Source organism: Schistocerca americana, unplaced genomic scaffold (genome assembly GCF_021461395.2).
Source record: "Schistocerca americana isolate TAMUIC-IGC-003095 unplaced genomic scaffold, iqSchAmer2.1 HiC_scaffold_77, whole genome shotgun sequence".
Lineage (NCBI taxonomy): Eukaryota > Metazoa > Arthropoda > Insecta > Orthoptera > Acrididae > Schistocerca > Schistocerca americana.
Genome location: NW_025726533.1, coordinates 525,001 through 532,500, shown reverse-complemented (window position 1 = coordinate 532,500; position 7,500 = coordinate 525,001). Strand labels below are relative to the sequence as shown.

The 7,500-nt window shown below is 54.6% G+C and overlaps 3 non-coding genes across 3 annotated transcripts in view; all 3 read right to left on the bottom strand.

The window, feature by feature from the left end:
* Positions 1-1,087, bottom strand: part of LOC124590692 — a 4,211-nt gene extending 3,124 nt beyond the window's left edge. Inside the window, exon 1 of the ribosomal RNA XR_006976741.1 lies at positions 1-1,087. This exon is cut by the window's left edge and continues 3,124 nt beyond it. This is a non-coding gene — a ribosomal RNA (large subunit ribosomal RNA).
* Positions 1,088-1,275: 188 nt separating this feature from the next.
* LOC124590744 lies at positions 1,276-1,430 on the bottom strand. The gene has a single exon (XR_006976759.1). It is a non-coding gene; the product is annotated as a 5.8S ribosomal RNA (ribosomal RNA).
* A 352-nt stretch (positions 1,431-1,782) lies between these two features.
* On the bottom strand, positions 1,783-3,692 carry LOC124590600. Its single transcript, XR_006976658.1, has one exon. It is a non-coding gene; the product is annotated as a small subunit ribosomal RNA (ribosomal RNA).
* Positions 3,693-7,500: the final 3,808 nt, after the last annotated feature.

Here is a 7,500-nt window from a genome sequence, read left to right as displayed (position 1 = left end):
GAGACGCCCCGGGAGTGCGGAGGCCGCCGCCCCGTGAAGGGCGGGGAAGCCCCATCCTCCCTCGGCCCGCGCAAGGCGAGACCTTCACTTTCATTACGCCTTTAGGTTTCGTACAGCCCAATGACTCGCGCACATGTTAGACTCCTTGGTCCGTGTTTCAAGACGGGTCGTGAAATTGTCCAAAGCTGAAGCGCCGCTGACGGGAGCGATTATTCCGCCCGAGAGCATCCCGAGCCAACAGCGGCGCGGGTCCGGGGCCGGGCCAGGTAGGTCCGTCATCCGGGAAGAACCGCGCGCGCTTGCCGGGAGCCCGAGCGCCCAAAGGGGCGAATCGACTCCTCCAGATATACCGCCGGGCAGCCAGCCAGGACACCGGGGCTCTGCCCAACAGACGCGAACCGAGGCCCGCGGAAGGACAGGCTGCGCACCCGGGCCGTAGGCCGGCACCCAGCGGGTCGCGACGTCCTACTAGGGGAGAAGTGCGGCCCACCGCACACCGGAACGGCCCCACCCCGCGGCGAGTGGAAAGGCAACCGGACACGACCCCGCCGCGGATTGCTCCGCGCGGGCGGCCGGCCCCATCTGCCGAGGGCGGAGGCCAGTGGCCGGATGGGCGTGAATCTCACCCGTTCGACCTTTCGGACTTCTCACGTTTACCCCAGAACGGTTTCACGTACTTTTGAACTCTCTCTTCAAAGTTCTTTTCAACTTTCCCTCGCGGTACTTGTTCGCTATCGGTCTCGTGGTCATATTTAGTCTCAGATGGAGTTTACCACCCACTTGGAGCTGCACTCTCAAGCAACCCGACTCGAAGGAGAGGTCCCGCCGACGCTCGCACCGGCCGCTACGGGCCTGGCACCCTCTACGGGCCGTGGCCTCATTCAAGTTGGACTTGGGCTCGGCGCGAGGCGTCGGGGTAGTGGACCCTCCCAAACACCACATGCCACGACAGGCGGCAGCCTGCGGGGTTCGGTGCTGGACTCTTCCCTGTTCGCTCGCCGCTACTGGGGGAATCCTTGTTAGTTTCTTTTCCTCCGCTTAGTAATATGCTTAAATTCAGCGGGTAGTCTCGCCTGCTCTGAGGTCGTTGTACGAGGTGTCGCACGCCACACCGCCAGCCGGCTGTGCACGCTACCGAGTAAGTACCGGTATGCGAACCGCCAGGCGACGGGCGCGCATCGCACGTTTAAGGAGGCGCGGCCGGCCCCACAGGCTGCCGCGACGCTCCCAGGTCTGCGAAGCGGGGCAAACGCCGCGCGCTTCAGTATACGTAGCCGACCCTCAGCCAGACGTGGCCCGGGAACGGAATCCATGGACCGCAATGTGCGTTCGAAACGTCGATGTTCATGTGTCCTGCAGTTCACATGTCGACGCGCAATTTGCTGCGTTCTTCATCGACCCACGAGCCGAGTGATCCACCGTCCTGGGTGATCTTTTTCTTAGTTTCCACTGTCTCTTTCAAGACAGTTGCATAGGCGGGACGTAGGCGTGTGGCGGCCCCTGTTCAAGCGTTCTGTGTCCAACGGCCTCACGGCCGATGGGCGTCGTACGGCTCCACACCGGAGCGGACAGGCAGTCGGGCGAAAGTCATTCAAAACCGGCGCCAGGCGCCAGGTGCCGCAGGCCAGCCGCTCCAGCGCTTCAGCGCTCGTACCACACAACATTGGCGTTAGTTTTGAGAAGCACGCGTGGTTCCGCACGCGGCGCACGGCTACTGCGAGCCGTACAGGTAGCGTGTTGCGCGACACGACACGCACATCGAAAGACATGCAGTCTAGTCGGTAATGATCCTTCCGCAGGTTCACCTACGGAAACCTTGTTACGACTTTTACTTCCTCTAAATGATCAAGTTTGGTCATCTTTCCGGTAGCATCGGCAACGACAGAGTCAATGCCGCGTACCAGTCCGAAGACCTCACTAAATCATTCAATCGGTAGTAGCGACGGGCGGTGTGTACAAAGGGCAGGGACGTAATCAACGCGAGCTTATGACTCGCGCTTACTGGGAATTCCTCGTTCATGGGGAACAATTGCAAGCCCCAATCCCTAGCACGAAGGAGGTTCAGCGGGTTACCCCGACCTTTCGGCCTAGGAAGACACGCTGATTCCTTCAGTGTAGCGCGCGTGCGGCCCAGAACATCTAAGGGCATCACAGACCTGTTATTGCTCAATCTCGTGCGGCTAGAAGCCGCCTGTCCCTCTAAGAAGAAAAGTAATCGCTGACAGCACGAAGGATGTCACGCGACTAGTTAGCAGGCTAGAGTCTCGTTCGTTATCGGAATTAACCAGACAAATCGCTCCACCAACTAAGAACGGCCATGCACCACCACCCACCGAATCAAGAAAGAGCTATCAATCTGTCAATCCTTCCGGTGTCCGGGCCTGGTGAGGTTTCCCGTGTTGAGTCAAATTAAGCCGCAGGCTCCACTCCTGGTGGTGCCCTTCCGTCAATTCCTTTAAGTTTCAGCTTTGCAACCATACTTCCCCCGGAACCCAAAAGCTTTGGTTTCCCGGAGGCTGCCCGCCGAGTCATCGGAGGAACTGCGGCGGATCGCTGGCTGGCATCGTTTATGGTTAGAACTAGGGCGGTATCTGATCGCCTTCGAACCTCTAACTTTCGTTCTTGATTAATGAAAACATACTTGGCAAATGCTTTCGCTTCTGTTCGTCTTGCGACGATCCAAGAATTTCACCTCTAACGTCGCAATACGAATGCCCCCGCCTGTCCCTATTAATCATTACCTCGGGTTCCGAAAACCAACAAAATAGAACCGAGGTCCTATTCCATTATTCCATGCACACAGTATTCAGGCGGGCTTGCCTGCTTTAAGCACTCTAATTTGTTCAAAGTAAACGTGCCGGCCCACCGAGACACTCACTCAAGAGCACCCTGGTAGGATTGCAACGGGGTCCGCCTCGGGACGCACGAGCACGCACGAGGCGCGTCGCACGCCTTCAGCTCGCCCCACCGGCAGGACGTCCCACGATACATGCCAGTTAAACACCGACGGGCGGTGAACCAACAGCGTGGGACACAAATCCAACTACGAGCTTTTTAACCGCAACAACTTTAATATACGCTATTGGAGCTGGAATTACCGCGGCTGCTGGCACCAGACTTGCCCTCCAATAGATACTCGTTAAAGGATTTAAAGTGTACTCATTCCGATTACGGGGCCTCGGATGAGTCCCGTATCGTTATTTTTCGTCACTACCTCCCCGTGCCGGGAGTGGGTAATTTGCGCGCCTGCTGCCTTCCTTGGATGTGGTAGCCGTTTCTCAGGCTCCCTCTCCGGAATCGAACCCTGATTCCCCGTTACCCGTTACAACCATGGTAGGCGCAGAACCTACCATCGACAGTTGATAAGGCAGACATTTGAAAGATGCGTCGCCGGTACGAGGACCGTGCGATCAGCCCAAAGTTATTCAGAGTCACCAAGGCAAACGGACCGGACGAGCCGACCGATTGGTTTTGATCTAATAAAAGCGTCCCTTCCATCTCTGGTCGGGACTCTGTTTGCATGTATTAGCTCTAGAATTACCACAGTTATCCAAGTAACGTGGGTACGATCTAAGGAACCATAACTGATTTAATGAGCCATTCGCGGTTTCACCTTAATGCGGCTTGTACTGAGACATGCATGGCTTAATCTTTGAGACAAGCATATGACTACTGGCAGGATCAACCAGGGAGCTGCGTCAACTAGAGCTGAGCAGCCGGCCGCCCGGGAGTGTGTCCCGGGGGCCCGCGCGAACACGCAAGCGTCCGCTCAATTATTCTGCAAACAGGAGGAGGCTGAGCTCCCCTGCACCATACACCTCGAAACCCTCTCAGGTCCCGGCGGCGCGCAGCGCCGTCCTAAGTACTTGGTCGGGTTCGAGAGAGGCGCAATCGCCCGGAGTTTGGCGAGTAGACGCTTTAGGTGCGACCACCCGTGCTCCCAACTGAGCTTGCCGCTGCCGACAGAGGCCCGGGAGCGTGCTGTCGTGGCATTGCCGGCGGGAGACAACACGCGCCACCTACGGTGACCGGCAGCTCCAACGCCAGCGCCACAGAAGGACAAAAGCCCCACTTGGGTGCCGAAGCGAACTCTCCCAGCACAGCGCACGCGCCAACACGTCCGCACAGCTGCGATACAAACCACCTGCGAGAACCGCAGAGGCGACCGAGCAGCAGACGGCGTCGCGGCGCCGAGCGCCGGGCGGCGGCGCATCCTCAGCGCACACAGTCCTCAATCGGACCAGCACACTGCAGATGTCCACCGCGCTTCGCACCGGGCCCGCGAGGACCTACTTTGGCCGCACGGCGCCGCGTGCAGGGTGCGCCGGCGCGCAGCTGCGCCGCCTGCCGCCTCCGTCGGCCGGCGCGCCTGCCACTGGCCGCCCCCACCAGCCGGCTGTAGCGCGTGCGCCCACGCACCGCGCGGCCAGCACGCCGGGAGGCCCCCCCTCACCGGCCGGGGACGGTCCCACCCAGCCACCGCCGCGTATCGCTTCACACCCAGATGCCATTCACGTTCGTGGGCATGGTGGGTATCGCTGGAACAACCGGTTGGTAGCTCAACCGATCGTCGCCATCACTGATTCACCTCTAGCGAGAACAACCGCACCACAACGGTTTACCAGTTGTTCATTTGCGTAACGTCACCAGCAAACGTAGGCGTCCATCGCCATTTGCAAATTCAACGATTGTTGCATGCCTGTGTCAGGTGTCACGACACACTATGTCTGCCCACATACACGCAACAACATGTGCACGCTTCGCGAACACGTGGAAGGTGGCCCCCGTACGTATGCGATGTCCATTGCGCGAACGACTGTCAACCGGCCTCTGTCGCATGTCGCAGATGTGGAACGCAGTGCACCATGCTATCACGGTGTGTGAGAAGAGACGACTACGTCTGACAACACGCGCCACTACATCAACAGACGGCTCATGCTGATCGCCATCCAGGGCATACCACACTGCAATCCAGCTCTTATAGGGAGACGACACGTAGCTGAGTGCACAACATTTGGACCGCATGGTTCGCCGTTGTTGGCGCAGTCGTTGTACGGTCACATGTACCACGATGTATCATTCAGTACATGAGGACCAATGTGCAGTACAGTGTGTGATTTGGACGTACAACATCAGCGGACAGTTGACACAGGCCGTACCACAGCGTAGGCTAAGTGCTTCGCCATGCAAATGCCAATGAACAACTGCAAATGCCAATGAACAACTGCAAAGGGCATTGAGCATGTACGTCCTGCTGCCATCCACATTACAGTGTATAGCTGCAAGGTGTTTAACATGAAGCGATACACTGGGGACCGGGCAGTGCGAGTAGCAAACTATATTGCGGGGGTTGCAGTTAGGCAACACTACACTAATTTAACGCGTCGTATGACAATTACAGAGCAGGTTAAGGCCCAACGTGTGTTGGGTTAAGGCCCAACGTGTGTTGGGTTAAGGCCCAACGTGTGTTGGGTTAAGGCCCAACGTGTGTTGGGTTAAGGCCCAACGTGTGTTGGGTTAAGGCCCAACGTGTGTTGGGTTAAGGCCCAACGTGTGTTGGGTTAAGGCCCAACGTGTGTTGGGTTAAGGCCCAACGTGTGTTGGGTTAAGGCCCAACGTGTGTTGGGTTAAGGCCCAACGTGTGTTGGGTTAAGGCCCAACGTGTGTTGGGTTAAATTCCCAACGTGTGTTGGGTTAAGGCCCAACGTGTGTTACGTTACGGCGCAACGTGGGTTACGTTACGGCGCAACGTGGGTTGCGTTACGGCGCAACGTAGGTTACGTTACGGCGCAACGTAGGTTACGTTAAGGCGCAACGTAGGTTACGTTAAGGCGCAACGTAGGTTACGTTAAGGCGCAACGTAGGTTACGTTAAGGCGCAACGTAGGTTACATTAAGGCGCAATATAGGTTACATTAAGGCGCAATATAGGTTACATTAAGGCGCAATATAGGTTACATTAAGGCGCAATATAGGTTACGTTAAGGCGCAATATAGGTTAGGTTAAGGCGCAATATAGGTTACGTTAAGGCGCAATATAGGTTACGTTAAGGCGCAATATAGGTTACGTTAAGGCGCAATATAGGTTACGTTAAGGCACAATATAGGTTACGTTAAGGCGCAATATAGGTTACGTTAAGGCGCAATATAGGTTAGGTTAAGGCGCAATATAGGTTAGGTTAAGGCGCAATATAGGTTAGGTTAAGGCGCAATATAGGTTAGGTTAAGGCGCAATATAGGTTACGTTAAGGCGCAATATAGGTTACGTTAAGGCGCAATATAGGTTACGTTAAGGCGCAATATAGGTTAGGTTAAGGCGCAATATAGGTTAGGTTAAGGCGCAATATAGGTTAGGTTAAGGCGCAATATAGGTTACGTTAAGGCGCAATATAGGTTAGGTTAAGGCGCAATATAGGTTAGGTTAAGGCGCAATATAGGTTAGGTTAAGGCGCAATATAGGTTAGGTTAAGGCGCAATATAGGTTAGGTTAAGGCGCAATATAGGTTAGGTTAAGGCGCAATATAGGTTACGTTAAGGCGCAATATAGGTTACGTTAAGGCGCAATATAGGTTAGGTTAAGGCGCAATATAGGTTACGTTAAGGCGCAATATAGGTTACGTTAAGGCGCAATACAGGTTACGTTAAGGCGCCATACAGGTTAGGTTAAGGCGCCATACAGGTTAGGTTAAGGCGCAATACAGGTTAGGTTAAGGCGCAATACAGGTTAGGTTAAGGCGCAATACAGGTTAGGTTAAGGCGCAATACAGGTTAGGTTAAGGCGCAATACAGGTTAGGTTAAGGCGCAATACAGGTTAGGTTAAGGCGCAATACAGGTTAGGTTAAGGCGCAATACAGGTTAGGTTAAGGCGCAATACAGGTTAGGTTAAGGCGCAATACAGGTTAGGTTAAGGCGCAATACAGGTTAGGTTAAGGCGCAATACAGGTTAGGTTAAGGCGCAATACAGGTTAGGTTAAGGCGCAATACAGGTTAGGTTAAGGCGCAATACAGGTTAGGTTAAGGCGCAATACAGGTTAGGTTAAGGCGCAATACAGGTTAGGTTAAGGCGCAATACAGGTTAGGTTAAGGCGCAATACAGGTTAGGTTAAGGCGCAATACAGGTTAGGTTAAGGCGCAATACAGGTTAGGTTAAGGCGCAATACAGGTTAGGTTAAGGCGCAATACAGGTTAGGTTAAGGCGCAATACAGGTTAGGTTAAGGTACGACATAGGTTAGGTTAAGGTACGACATAGGTTAGGTTAAGGTACGACATAGGTTAGGTTAAGGTACGACATAGGTTAGGTTAAGGTACGACATAGGTTAGGTTACGGTACGACATAGGTTAGGTTACGGTACGACATAGGTTAGGTTACGGTACGACATAGGTTAGGTTACGGTACGACATAGGTTAGGTTACGGTACGACATAGGTTAGGTTACGGTACGACATAGGTTAGGTTACGGTACGACATAGGTTAGGTTACGGTACGACATAGGTTAGGTT